The following is a 15,456-nucleotide window of genomic DNA, read 5'->3' as shown; positions in this document are numbered from 1 at the left end:
GCATGAAGTGAAGATAGGTAGTGCAGGGGTAGCGCTGCGGAGTGCTGAGGTGCAGGAGCCAGATGTGAGGAAGCCATGACAGGCAGTGATGCTGCACCAGCAGCTTGCAGCAGTCCTTTTTGAATATTTGCTCTCCCTGACCTGGCAGGAGGCATTCAAAAGAAAGCAAGATTTTTCCAAAGCAACAACACCCACTGTACAACCAGCCAAACATCCCTTCCCCTTACCCAGGCAGCTCTGCCAGAGTGCGGACGGGGGGGCAATGCTTTTGTACCTTTTCAGAAACTGGGTTGATTTTCTTCTTCCCATCCCTTCAGGAAGGAAGCAAGCAGGTTTTCCTTCACACCATCTCTTCTCCCATGCAGAAGGAGGTGAGCTGTGTGCTGCCCACCTCCCCCTACCACATCCAGATGCATGTCAAAGGAGGTCCCTTTCTGCGGGACTCCTGTCCTTTCACAAGAATCATATCCTACAAACTTCAATTTGCCAAGTGTTACTTGAGGCCCGATGTATGTGAATTGCAGACTCCCTCTGTCACGCCCTGCGACCCTGCCAGCTCTCAGGCTCCCAACATGGGGTAGCCTGGCCTGGCAGATTTTTTATTTCTGGCTCTAAATGCACTATGTGCAATAATGCTGTAAAAGGGAAGGGCTGGGGAAGGCTTTGCACCATCCTGCTGCTTCGGTGCCTCCCAGGAGTTTTGGGGCACATTTCCCGGTCCCAGGAAGGGACGTGCGTGCCCCTCATCACTTCACCCACAGCACAAGTATGGCAGGTGACCATTCAGTGGTTGTTAGCTTTTGAGTTGTTAGCACCCTTCCATCTGATCAAAGGGTGGGATCCAGCTGAGTTTTAAATGTTAGATATAGGCAAGTTATTGTGGGTATAAATAGCATAAATCGATTATCAGAGCCATATACATCAGGGGCATGTATGTGGGTCACGCATACTTCTTGCAAATCATTTAGTTTCTCAAGTTTTGGGGTTTTTTTTCAAAGGAAAACTTCGAGCTGTTTTAGTACCATGTCATCACGTAGACCAAATATTCAGTGACTTAGGCTCAGAAGCACTGCTTGCAGCATTTCCGAGATGTGAACGGCCTGCAAAATGTAATGTATGCTCAGCAACAGAAAGATACCAAAATGGCAACAGGGGATGAGGAAGAGGGAGATCAGTGCAGGGTGTGACTTGAAAGACAGCAGAATAGGAGAATAACTACAAAAAAGAGGGAAGAGGTGAAAGATAAAGGAGATGTATGACTAGGTGAAATATTTCAAGTATTTCATTTGTGTGACTCATAGCTGGAACGGCTGAAGCGGCCTCTATTAATTCAGGCCCCAGTTTTCTCTTGACAACCTGTGAACCTCTTCACTTCGGTGTCTGACCCTTTCCCCCCCAGCGCTGCACCAACAGCCGCCTGCCCTTCAGCCCCCAGCGCCTCTTCCAGGCTTCAAAACTTGAGGCATCTTCAAATGACTGCTCAGCCAGTGTCTTGCCCACGATTCCTGCAGGGAACTGGAACACAGTCCCTGCTATTGATTCATCAGCACTCAGAGGAGAGAGCTCAGGAACATCCTGAGCCACTGGGTTTGTTGCTGCCACTGTTTGAACCAGAATCACGGCACTGGTCAGAGGATGGGCGTGCTTGTTTGTAATCCTAAATGGATCGCCTTTTGCATTTCCTTTAGTCGTTTGGTCCTTTTTAAGAATCACTGGGCCGTGATGACAAGGGCAAAACTAATGTAAATACAGCCAAAAGCATTGTATGGCGTGCAGCAAAACTTCTCCTTTAACACAAACCCAAGGCAGAACACATTCGCTGCTGTAATTGTGATTTGCCAGAGCTAATGGACCTGACTCAAGTCTTCAGTTTGATTTGTCTTTTTAACATATTTGGAAGCAGGGGACCTTATGACCCCTCAGGGAGATTAAAACTCTTAAAACTCTCTTGTCTGGCCTTTTCTGTCAAAACAATGTTGCCATTGAGCTATTGCTCCCTCTCTTACAGGCCGAAATTAAACTACAAAACCAATAACATCCCCAACAGAGTTTGTTCAGTATTCCTTTTTCTTGTCAACAAAACACAGAAATCTCAAAATGACAAATCAATATCTTTTAATTAAAATTTTAAAAAGAACCACATAAATGGGCCCATAGAATCAGAAAGTTTTTCTGACAGCTGCAACCAAAATTCAAGTTCCTTTACCCCCAGGTACATGGGCATATATGTGATTTTATTTTATTTTATTAATATCTAATGTGAGAAGCTCTGCATACATTTACAGAAGAGATGTGTAGGAGATTTGCAAATTGCAGTTAGGTGCTAAATCCTCACTGAAAGTCAATGGGAAATCTCCCGTGTGATTGATGGTTTATCCGCATATTTATTTTTTCTTCCTTAGCTATTTATGTTTAAATTCATGTTTTCTGTTTTAATTCATATTTTATGTTTCTTCTCCATATGTGTAAGTGCAAGGATGCTTTAGCCTGATTTTGTAGAAACTGGGTTTGAGACACTGTGCTGCCTCTTTGTACGCCTGAGACCTCTCTGTGAATCTTCAAACGCATAAGCTCATCGAGTACATTTGACGGAAGTATTGAAATCAAAAAACTAAGTCCTTAAAAGTATTCTGAAAATAGACAGCCAGTTAAGAGCTGTAGTTAATGCTTCACTGAGGTAAAAAGTGCAGCATTTCATGAGACCCTAGAAAACCCAGATAGGGTCTCAACCTCAAGACACAAATCCATAGAAAATCAGGCTTCATTGATGCCCCTGCTCACAGAACAGAACACTCACTACAGAAGTGTGAGGGAGATCTGTGCATGTTTCTGTATCCCATACATCTCTACAGTGGCCACTCATCTTTTGTTTGAGCAAGCTACTGTAACGTAACAGTAATGACTTTCTTGTATGATTATATTATCATTTGCAGAAAGAGATATTTGCATCTCTGTGCCCACACATGTGCAAGGTCATCTTTTGTTTTAAGTAGCATCAGTTTACTTCGCTGCCTCCATGTGAACAGACCTTAGCCCTGCATAATCTCTTTGATGAAGGGAAAATACAAACCCACATGCCAAATATTTTGAATCTTCAGCATAAACCTGGATCTATGTTGACAAGCTTTTCCCAGGGATAGTAACATCAGTAAAATATTTTCATTCCAATTTCTGGAGAGGTTGGAAAAATCAACAAAAGAATAGCATGAGATCGATTGCCAGAAATAATATTACCATTTTAAACATGAAGACATCTCACAACATCTTGTGAGTAATGAAATGCTTCAAAACATTTTCTTTAATTTGGTTTGTTTGTGTTGTGTTCTGGGTTTTAAATGTGCCTGATTTTTCCTGCTGAATAAGAACACCACAGCTGTGGAACAGAAGCAGCAAAGCAGATGACTGGGAGAGAAAATCGCCTCCGATCAGGGATTCAGAAGAGTCTCCACTGTACAAGGGATGATGTAGGTGTGCACAATGACTGGACAGATTTCTTTGGTTTTGTTAAGGGTAACATTTCCTACTGGTAGAGGTAGTCAAGTACAGCCAGACGAGCACCAGCAGAGGTAATAAGACTGTGGAAAAATCCAGGTGGCTTTCTCCTTTCCATTTCAGAGGTGGTAGAGCAGGGACGGCACACTACAGCAAGTCTGCTGGCACAGTGTGGGAAGGCCAAGTGCTCCTGCAGCGAGCGTGTGCCTCTGCTCTAGCAAACGGCTTTTGGATGGACCCACACAAGGGCATTTTCAACTCTGTGTCCAGAGTTACGGCTGACGAGCCATCGAATCTCCCTCTAACAGCCCTCCTGGGATTTCTGACTGCTTTAGTTGTCCTGTGGGACAGCTGGTCAAAGGGGCTGTGGGAAAACATGATCAAAGCAATCTTGTAATTATTTTTTTAATGACCTATTCAAGGAAGACAGCAGAAATTGCTGACCAGAACAGCGCTCTCTGTGCTGAGATACCCAACACACCTGGAGGAAAGAAGAAACTGGCTGTGTCCTGCCTACCCCAACCTCTTCCCCCTTCAGCCTCCTCTAACTGCTTACAGGCACCCCCGGAGACTTCTGAAAGGCAAGAGGAGTCAGGGAGTTAAAGAAATTGGGAGAACAAACCAGTTTGCCCTAGGACACAAACTGGTGGGTCCAGTTGAGACTATCCATGGAGGATTATGGATGTTGGCTTGTAAAGAGGGGTGGATTTCAGTGAGAACCTCAGGTACAGTGGCTTAAAATATTCCTGATTTTTGATCTTGCTAGGTGTACATTTTCTACATGAGAACAGTATAGCTCTGGGGTGTGCATGCGTTTAGCTGTCTGCAATGTGTTTAGGTTACCTGGGAGCACCCAGCACCGTAGAACAAGACAGCTGTGGTCTGGTCCCCTGACAAGCCACGTCAGCAGCCGTGTAAAACCTGCCAGAGGAGAGTCACAGTAAATGCACAGCATTTTTCTGGACCTATGCATGAAAAAGACATGAGATGAATTTTCCTTGCCCATAAGAAAAAACTGTTCCCTCTTACTGAAGCCTTGGAAAAAGACATTTTTATACTTTGCTGGCAAGACCTTTGTAGTGTTTTCTGAGGCTTGGGTGCACTACCATTCTAAACAATGTTATATCTGTAGCAGTAATGAAATGAAATTATGAAGTCATATTAAAGTTAAGCTCTTTCTAACAAAATATGAAACCAAAATAATCTAATTAGCAAGTCGATATTGAACATACTAACTTACAGACAAGCAATTCCTAGACTATCTAATGATGTATTAAGCTAACAGCCCAAACAACAGTGTGTATCAAAGGAAATTTAAGACATTCTGCCAACTAGAGGACTTGGCTAAACTAATACATTTGTAGCTGAGACTAATTTTTGAATTAGAGCTTCAATAATACTCTTATGGCAGCCTGCCTAGACTGTTGTGGTTAGAAAACAGCAATTCTTCCCTTTTCTTCCAGTATTTTTATTCATTTGCAACATAGTTTGTGAAGAATATAACTTGAAAACCAGCCCAGCATCCCACATCACAATTAACAGTCAAACCTTTAAGGTAATAATTAAGACAATTATTGCCCCAACCTTACCTGTGATTCCCTCAACACAGTCAGATGTTTACAGCTAGACACGTATTTCTAAACATTGTCCTCAGCAGCAATTTTTTCAAAAACTGAACAGAAATTAAAGAAGGAAACGGAGAAATATTTAATTAAATATTTGAATTTTGGCTTCCCAATTCTTGCCAAACTGTGTTTGTCTCAGGGAGACTGACTCGCTTTTTAGTTAAGACCTAGGTAGCTTTCTGGTATTAATAACGTAATGGACCAGTAAGCTACTCTTTCTGGCTTGCAGTGACTCAATGTTTGATTCTTCTGACTTGTTACACAAGGAAAGAGTAAACACCTGTTGTGAATCTCTCAAAGGTTCATGTGTCTCACTTACCACAGTTTTTCAACAAGATAATAAAAGCCACCTGGGAAAAAAGGAAAAAAGGAATATAAGTGGCTGAAGAAGGCTGATAAAAATAGGTTGACATATAGTGAGTCCCTCCAAGCTTATATTAGGTCTGTATTACAAACTAAGAACATCGTCTTATCAGCCTTTATTGAAGCTGCCAGTCAGTAAGTAGTGGTTACTGATTAAGTAATTCATGAAAAATTCTATTTTGGCAAGCGAAAATGCCGTCTGAATGCAGTTATTAGAACTAAATGGGTCATGTAAAATCAGACAATTTGTCCTGTGAGCTTCACTGACAAAGCTGAGCCAACTTGGAGAGCGACTGAGAACTTATTCTGTTTGAGAATCTTAAAGCACATCAGATCTCATTAAAAACCAAATAAACGCATTTCAAAATGGAGAAAAAATGGAACAGAACTAGTTCTTCATATTGATTCTTCACCATTGGGTTCTGGTTGTTTACAGTGTATCTACACATGAACCAATAAATTAGGGCCACTTTCCTGTCAATGGAGAGAAAAGGAGGTTGTAGGTTTGGATTCAGGCACTCTGTTTTGGATGAAGCATGTCTTACAAATGACATTTTATCTCCACTGACTATAAAGTGAATTAAAGCAAGCAGCTCAAATCTAGGCAGCTGCACTGCAGGCACCTAAATTTTGCACTGTGTTTTTCTGTAAAATGGGTGTAAAATGTAACTAAGCCAGGAGGGAACACTGACATTATCCTTGGCAATGCAGACTGATCACATACAGTACAAGGAATTTTAAAAGTGGACTTTATATAGTCCGCGCAGTCTATACAGTCATTCGGTTCTTAGCAAAAGCTGCACAGATCTTTGTTAAGAGTAGAACCCATCTATATTGCTGTTTATTTATTGTTTTTTTCTCTTTGCAAAGTCTGAAATCCACTGCCACTAATCCACTGTCACTGAGTGCTCCATAATACAAATCCATATGCAAATAAATATATCTAACAAGAGTTGCATTGATTTCATATACATTGTACAGTACCTGTGATTGGCAGTTTATCAGTGTATCAGTTGTTGGCTTGTTTATGGGAAAAAAAGAAAAAAAAAAGCGTTTGGATAACATCAGCCAAAGTTAACAAACCGCTCAGGTAAATGTATGCATGCCCTACACGCTCATTGTCTTGGATATTAACTACATGTCTTAATTAAACAAACAGGGTTTATCTTTCGTTACATCACAATAAAATGATATATACTTGTCTGTAAAACTACCTGGTAGGACCTGCAAGACAGACTGCACGTCTGAAACCTTTGTCCTACCTTAGTTTTAGGGAGCACACTAACTTTAAGGTGAGCCATTTGTTGTTTAACCTGGTCGCTGGAGGCTGTGTTGCCGTGGATGAATAGCCAGCACTTAGTCTGAAGACACCGTTCGGACTCACGGCATTTTCCAGCTGCTAGGCACAATGGAGGAGGAGGAAGGGGGAGTCCAATCATGTTTGCATACTGCCACAGACTACAGCATGCGTAAAAGTCACCGATATTTTGAAGACAGTGAAACGATGCGGACAGTTCATCCACTTTCAACAACACTGTGGGGAGACTGCTGGAGCAAAACCACCAAATTCTTCCTTCTCTCTTCTTCAGGACTGTCACAGATAATCCCTGGCCCAGTAGCGAGCCAGATGCGGCTCACCAGCCCAGATGTCAAGATTACGGGCATCACAACCATCGTTTCATTAGGACACCAGCCCTAAGTCCAGAGCCTCTGACTTGGTCACGAAGACTTCAACAAGCACCAAGGTCTGCCACAATGCAAACGTCTGTCTTCTTCCCTGGAGGAAAACATGAGGGGCTTGTGAGGCGTTACCACGGACACCACTGACAGTCAGCACACTGACTACCATATGGCTCTGTCTTTCTACCATCTACATACACCTCCCTAGCTTTCTGGCACCGCATGTGTTCCCCTGTCAGAGGCATGAAGCATGAGTGCCAAGTAGCAGAAAATAAAAGCTGAGGCTGTCCCACACTCCCACAAAACCTTCCTGCCCACCTCCCTCCACTGATGCTGCCAAATTTCACCCCAAGCCTTCCTGTAATTCACAGATGATTCAATTAATCAAATTTCTTGAACAGATAGATTCCACGATCAAACAAGCACCAGAAATGCAGGACACCATCAAACGACACCACCATACCCAGCAGTCCGTCAAGCCTCTCAGTGGCAATTACCTTCAACCAGCACCAAGTGTTACATGCTGAGGGAAGGGCATGAATAAAGAACTCCGAATACAACATTTGCTTTTCCTCCACCGTGGTAAACAGATGCCGTTTGACAAAAATAGCTGACATGGAATGCACGGGAGAAGGCTGGCATGCAAAGCATCCCAGGTGCATGGCTAACAGCCTGCTATTGACTACGGTCAACTCTTCTCCTCCCTATTCCTAAGCAAGCTCGCAAAATAACCAAAGATGAAGTGTAGCCTTGTATAACTGATGTCTATATTCAGATCCTCTCAATGGATGTGAAACCATTTCAGCAGATGCAAAATCTCCTCTAGACACTAAACACCCTTTCTCACACTCCTGGAACTGCCTAAAGCACTTGATACTGTCTCAGAGTCTCAGTTCTTTTTCCTGAGAAAAAAAAGCAAGGTCCAGGGTAGCAATCTGAAATGGTCTGAGCTCTTTCTGCAGCAGGGAACTCAAAAAGTAATGAGAGAAAACTGCAGCTTTATCACAAACTTTCACAGAGCTCTTCTTCAACATCTGCAAGCAATGACTAGCTCGAGCAGCTGGCAAACCCAGACTTAAGTTCCAAAGTTGTTACTTGGAAAGTCAGTTGTACCACCTTTCTGAAATCAAGACCTTGCATGGCATCATCTGACAGTCATTCCTGGCTGGCTGAGAAACTTGTCCCTGGTAGATTATCATCTGGTTTTAGTAAACCATGCTTTGATCCTCTATCATCTGGCTATAGCACGCAGTATATGTTGGCAGGAAACTACAGTTACTGTAAAACACCGCCAGGTATCTTCTCAGACACACAGGCTATCACAAGCATGCCAGACTTTGCTACCACCAGAAGCCATCCTGTTGTACACAGGTCTTTCCTCAGGAGGAACACACAGTGAAGCTCACCGTGGACCTGACGCAGTTTCCTCAGCACATTGTCAGAACGTACAATAGAGTTGCAGCTTAAGAACCCCACACAAGTGGCAAGGGGAACATCTACGCTCAGCTGAAGGACTGCGAGCGGTGACAAATTGAAATTACATTTGAAATTGATTCCAACACTTAATTATGCTCACAGTGAAAACTTTGCATTTTAGAAAGGTATTTATAACAACCATTTTAGTCATCTAATTAAAATGTGATTCAGAATACGTAAGCCTGAGAGCCTAACTTCCCTGCGTGTCCAAAGGGAACTATATAACAATGTGGATACTAGCACATGGCTCAGAGCACCTAAACAGATGCACAGAACCAGACAGTGTAAATATCTATCTTTGCCTTCGTTAGCTTAAGATAACCTAGGGCCATGCTCCAGTTCAGGTTTGTCACCTTCACATCATCACTTTTGCCATAACAAAGAAATGTTGAAGCAGAGCAAATCTCGTTGTGGATGTAGTGAGGATCATACTACTGCAAGACACAACCAGCAGCACAGCTGGAACATCAGCCCACACTTCTGTGCCTTGCTGGCGTGGGATAGGCTTAAGAACGTACTTATGCCCCGCTCAGCGGGGCCTGTAGAAACAGATTTCAGCTGTTACAACAATGCCTTTGCCTCCGGCACGCATCCGTGTGAGGGGTTGCAGCTTCCATTTCCTGAGCATTGCTCATTTCCTGGAACATCTGGAAGTATCACAACCATCTTCCCCGTTTCTCTGCCAGCCTGTCCTCCAAGGCAAAGGGTTCAAGTGGCTTTCTTTGATTCCCTTTTACTGAAGTTTCTCTGTTATTTCTGGGTAAATACAAACAACCCCCACCTATGCTTCATTTCTTGCCTACTGTCCCATGAAAAAACTTGGCATTACAAAAGATTTGCCTCATGTTTACCATCTACTGACTTGAGTGGCTACTCCTTCGGTCATAAAACTCTTTCTGCACTCTTCTTAGTAGCTGCACAGCTTTGCGGTAACTCTGCAGGCTGCTGTCCAGGATGCCATGCTGCTCTCTTCTCACAGCATCGCAACACTGGTTTGTGCTACTGTAGGCAGGGGCAGGAGGTGTTCACAGGCTGCTGGGACTCCCACGTTGCTGGCAATGGTTGTGCCCCCTCATCCTCCATCCTTGTTATTCTCCTGTTTCATCCCAGCATGAGGGTCAGGAGAAGAAACAACAGACTGGACAGGATTATAATAGGAGCAGAGCAGGCCCTCAAGGTCATCATGGGTAGACGGTTTGCTTTTGCTCTGTATCAATAACAGCACAACTGTTTCAGTTTCACATCTCACTGGCAAAATCAGGGGCAGAACACTGTGAGGCTGCCTTAGCTTTCTGAATGATTGAGCATGTGTTCTCTCTCTGCTCCCAGGTGGCATAAAGCACAATCACTGTCTTTTGTTGATGCTGTTTTGCTTTCTGAAAGACTGAATTCTAAATCCTGGCTTTCAAAAACCCAGTTCACAGCATTCTGCATTTGCTTATTCTGAAGAATGATAGAGGCAGTAATGAAACACCAGCGTGTCAGTCAGTGCAGGGTGACTGCCGGAGTTTTTACACTCAGCCATGCAGAATGCTTTGGTGGACACAGGAAACAGTTTTCTAACCCCTTCGCACACACTTCCCTGCTGGAAATTCTTTACAGGTTGTTTCCCTCACCTGAAGTTTTACAAATGAATCACCAACACGAATCTGAGTCTCCTTATGCAGCTTTTAAACAGCCTAGCTAGAAACTGTTTCATATTCAAGAGAGTCTTAATAGGGAGAAGAGTTAAAGTCTAACACCCATTGACAGGCATTTAGAAAAGCATGTCGGACTACAATGTCACCTTACCTTTGCTCTTGAGGCTGAAGTTTCTGAGAAAAACGCACAGATGTACTCACACAACATACGCACATTGAAAGTGTTATTTTTTATTTACTCTTACTTGGCTTTTTTTCAGTATATCCCTTTATGTAAATTCCCTATGTACACCTCAATACGTTTGCAATGGTATTTATATATTTTATAATAAATGGTATTTATTTCATTTTATAATGAAATTTATCTTTTGCAGTGATATCTCTAAACCGTTGAGCAGTCTACCCATTACTGCCCCTATAAACTGTGTACAGAATATATAAACATCCTGGGTTTTAAATATGCATCAGCCTGGATTATGTTATGGGCAGCAATTAACCTCCATTATAAGCATTTAAAAAAAAAAAAAAAAGACTGTCCAGTGCAAAACTTTATATAAAAAATGGTATGGATAGAGGCACTAGGTTAAAAACAACTGAGTTCCTGTGGCACAGGCAGTCCATCAGCTGAATCACAATAATTGACCGTGTGCATGTTCTTAGCATGCCCCAATTGCAAAGTAAAATGTGTTAGTTTAAACCACCATGAAGGTGCCCGCACCCTCAAACAGTCAATAGGATGCAATGGGCTATTGCAACTTACACTCCACGCCACGTCTTAGGACAGGCTTAACCGTGACCTTGGTATAGCCTGGAAGCTTCCACTGTTACCTGCCAGGTCATAAAGAGCCAGAAGAGCCATTCATTATTATCAGATTATGGTACAGAAAAAAAACAGGGATCAAGAACTACCCAGCAATGCTGCTTCAAGCAATGAGGCATAAGTATCTGCACCACCTTGGGCTGCCCAAAACAGTGAAATCTGACTGCATCATGAATTGTGAATCCTGGAATCACATGGTCCACCTCAGCTCCCAGTACTTTCAGAGAGTTATAAAACTACCTGAAACAGAAAACTGACATTTCAAAACTCCCGTGAAACATTCTTTTTTGAATTCCAGGTTCACAGTATAAAATTGTTTCATTTTGACTAAACAATTTATCAAACAGATACGCTGAGATTTTATATTAAAATAATGTTGCTACTGTTCCTAGCATCCTTTAATACAATCTAAAACAATGCTTACTTACTCATTTAGTGAAGTAGGTTATTTGATACTACTGAAAAATCTGCCTAATGTTGATAAATCAAGTAAAGCCAGGTGGTCCTTTTCAACCTGATCAAAAGTTTTCACAAAATTCAAAGGGTTTTGTGAGAATTTTTTATTTGGAAAAAAAAATTATGTACTGCTGCACAGGGAGTGTATTATTCCTTAGTCAAACAGTGAAACTATATACAGAGAGTAGTAAGAGTGCTTATAATGTCTGCTAGCTACAAATGCATCTGTAGGTCTTATCCCTGTACGGATCCATACTTTGCTGGTCTTGGCTTCAGTCCCTTCACTTTAGGCTTTAGTCTTTCCCACACTCCACTTCCTCAAAGATTTCTGGAAACCCAGACGAGATTTAAACAAGAAAAATAAACTCCTATTAGTCTGAGAAACACAGCTACTTTCTAAAAAGAGACTCAAAATGGAAAGCAGGCTGAATAATCAGAATCTGATTTTATTCAGACAGCTCATTAAATTCTGCAAGTCCTGAATATTCTGCTCCAAGTTATCTCCATCCCAGGAGAGAGAAGTGGTCGCAGACTTTATGCGTATTTCAGAAAGAACTAATACAAGCTGGATGAGAAGCTGGACCATTGGGTCCAAAAGACAACATTCAACAGTCAGTATAATTGGTGTCTGGTTACAAATGGTAGTATTGATGCTGGCACTGTTAAACGTCTTCGTCAGCAAGCTGGAGAGTGGGATGAAGGATGCACCCTCAACAAACACACAGGTCAGACCAATATTATAATCAGCATGTAGAAGGAAACAGTTTTTCTCGTAGGTGTTTGTGAAGCCACTGTGTCCAGTTTTACATCCCTCAGAATAGAAGTGAGATCAAAAAGTTGCAGTAAGCTCAGTGGAGGGCCACCGAGACAGCTGAGCACTTGGCCGGTGAGGCAAGGCTGAGGGAACAGGGCTTGTTCAGTGTGGAAGAGAGACAGCTTCAGGGGACACCTGACAGCACCTGCCAGCCTTGGGGGTTACCGAGAAGATGGGTCCAGGCTTTTTTTGGAGATGCACACTGAAGGGACAAGAGGCAACAGACAAGTTTCGTCAAGGGAAATTCTGACTGGATGGAAGGAAAATAATTTCAGTGTGAAGGTGGTTAAGCAATGGAAGAGACTATCTGCAAAAAATGGCTGGTCTCCATAAGAGATACTCAAAATTAATTAGACAAGGTTCTGAGCAACCCCATGTAACTTTGAACCTGGCCCTGCTCTGTGCAGGGGCTAGGACTGGATGCCCTCCAGAAGTCCCTTTCAACCTAAATTTTTTTTGTGATTCTGTGACTCTTTTCATCTATAAAATAAAACAGATTTCTATTTTAAAATACTTTGTATGAATTTGTAAAGAAAGGAAAGCGAACGTCTCAAAATGTAACCTTTAATTTGTACAATCAGGTGAAATGAAATTATTATTTACAATTGAATGTAGGAGTACTCCACAAGCCTTTAATCATGCAAATGACAACTAGTGCTTCCCTTCTTTACAGGTTCATAAGCTGCGCTCATCAACGCAGTATCTGATCAGCTTCTCATAGTGCTCTGAGCAACAGGACTAACATCTGGCATGTCGTTTGTTTCATGGTTACTGGCATTCGCTTCTATCTGTTTAGATCTTGACTCCTTTTGTTAGGGACATTCACATAAACAGGATGTTTCGCTTTCTGCCTGGACCGATATCTCGTACTGATGCAAGTTCTCCTGCAATAGCCATTTTTAGCAAGGTAACATTAAGGGCTGTGATTACCAGCAGACAAAATCAAACCTGTATTCAAAATGACAAAACAAAATGGAATCTTGTCCAGATCCTGCTAGAAAAACTGCTCTCTGTCTCCACTTGATCTGATAGCAGCAAATGTAATTTGCACAGCTGTTCTTCGGGGACTTACACAAAGGCTTCAGGCTCTGGGAAGACCTAACCTTTGTTTCTTTCTGGGCTGATTCTATCTCATTTTTATAAGGTCATAAATCAAGGCTAGAGAGAGAAAATATATTTGGGCTTTTGAATGCAAGAGGAATAAGAAAAAAGCGCTGTCATTTAAAGCAAAGTCCTCCCCCCACCCCTTTTTCTTCCCAAGTGCAAGCTCCCTGCTGTACAAATCAAAAGTATGCACCGAGACAGTGCCTAAATCTTTTATGAAATGGGCCCTTCACTTGCACTTCAATGGAGCTTGCTGTGCATTAGTATTTCTTTTAATGGCAGAAGGAAATAATTCTGTAGTTAGGGCACAGTGCTCCCTCCTGCACCTGGTACTTGGGTTGGATGCGGGGTGGATGAACTTCCGAAGGGAAAGAGAATTGGTGTTGGTCCCTTTGCGTTGTCTCCTCATGGTCCCTACAGTCCTGTAAGGCTAGAAAACCCGCAGCCCGAGATCCATAAGGCCCCTATACATAGTCCCTGCATAGCTCTCATGCCCATGCCATGTTGCCTGACCTGCAACGTGACCCGTCCTGCAGCAGGCGTGTGGCAGCATGGGGTAGTTAAGCAATCCAAATCTCAAGCCAAGGTGGGAAGTAAGCCAGCAGAGGTGGCCAAGGTCAACACTGCCGGGTTGCTGAGGGACACGGCTGCATGCCAGCATTCTCCCGCTAGCGGCACACGGAAACCGCCTGGGAAGGTACCGCTGTCTTCCCTGGAGGAAATGCCTCCTGGCATTCCCTCAGCCCCCCAGCGTGCTCGCCCCATGCCTCAAGGACACCCAGGGATTTGGACATGAGATAGTTCATGGACATGCACCAATTTGCCCAGCCATGGAGAACTGGATTCTCTCATGTCAGGCACACGGCTTTCTTACTCCGCTCTCTTCCTTCTCTCCAGCCACTTTGTTGCCTGCACATCCCTGCCCCCCCCCCCAATCACGAGGCAGAGGATAGACAAGTACTACCTTGTTTCCCCAAATCCTCCTTCTTGCACAATATCCTCTATACCATAGCAGGCATCTCTGCCGTTCCTCACCCTTGTGCAGACATCTGAAAGTTGAAAGAATTGCTTCATGCTTTTCTTAAGTTGTTGACATTCATATAGCCCGGGCAAGACTCACTTCAGATCAATGCAACTCACAAGGGTGCATGCTCACAGACGTATTAGCACCAGCCTTCAAAGCAGCCCCTCAAGCCCAAAAACAACAGGAAAGAAGGCTTCAAAAGATACGTCTACCCCCTCCACAACATAATATCCCATGCTCGCCGCAAACAATAGTAACAGAAAAATGTGCCCTAACAAGATTCAGGGAAGACATTGAAGTAAATTCAGCTGGATTCCCTAGGAAGAACAGACTCCTCCAACATGGAAGAGAGGCTTTTTTCTAAAGGAATGCTTAATAATACAAAAGCTGCAGTACTATCATCCAAATATTTGTTTTTATCTCTGTGCAGGCAAGCCTGGCTCTGTTCAGTCAGATCTTGCTTTACTATATACTTCCAGCGTGGAAACCTTCCCTACCTGTTCTTGAGTTTTATAAACACTCATGCTACCTCTAATACGCATTTCATTGTATTCTTTAGGTATAAACTCCAATTATAGACTGATGGGTAGAGCAGGGAAAAGCCCTCATTTCCTTATACTTTAACCTAGCATATTTTTTAGTGTCTCAGTTGTTGCTTTGGTTTTACCTGGTATCAGTTATGAGATATAAATTGTGCTTAGAATAATTTTGCATCGCTGTTTCTTGAAGCTGCCAGTGAGTTTATTAAAACTGAAAAGGTAATACCCCATGTTATTTTATGTATGCTGTTTTTTCTCTTCCAGTTCCTTTTGTCTGAACCAGAAGCCATTGAATCTAATCAGTTTTTAAAATACACATTTAAGGGAAAAACGCACTAGAGGTTGGGGTTTTTTAAGAACTGGATGCACAGCATGATAAAAATATTTCCAATCATGTTGCAGTATGCTACATTTCTTCCTGTG

Source organism: Falco naumanni, chromosome 4, assembly GCF_017639655.2.
Source record: "Falco naumanni isolate bFalNau1 chromosome 4, bFalNau1.pat, whole genome shotgun sequence".
Classification (NCBI taxonomy): Eukaryota; Metazoa; Chordata; class Aves; order Falconiformes; family Falconidae; genus Falco; species Falco naumanni.
Note: the sequence above shows the minus strand (reverse complement) of the source record.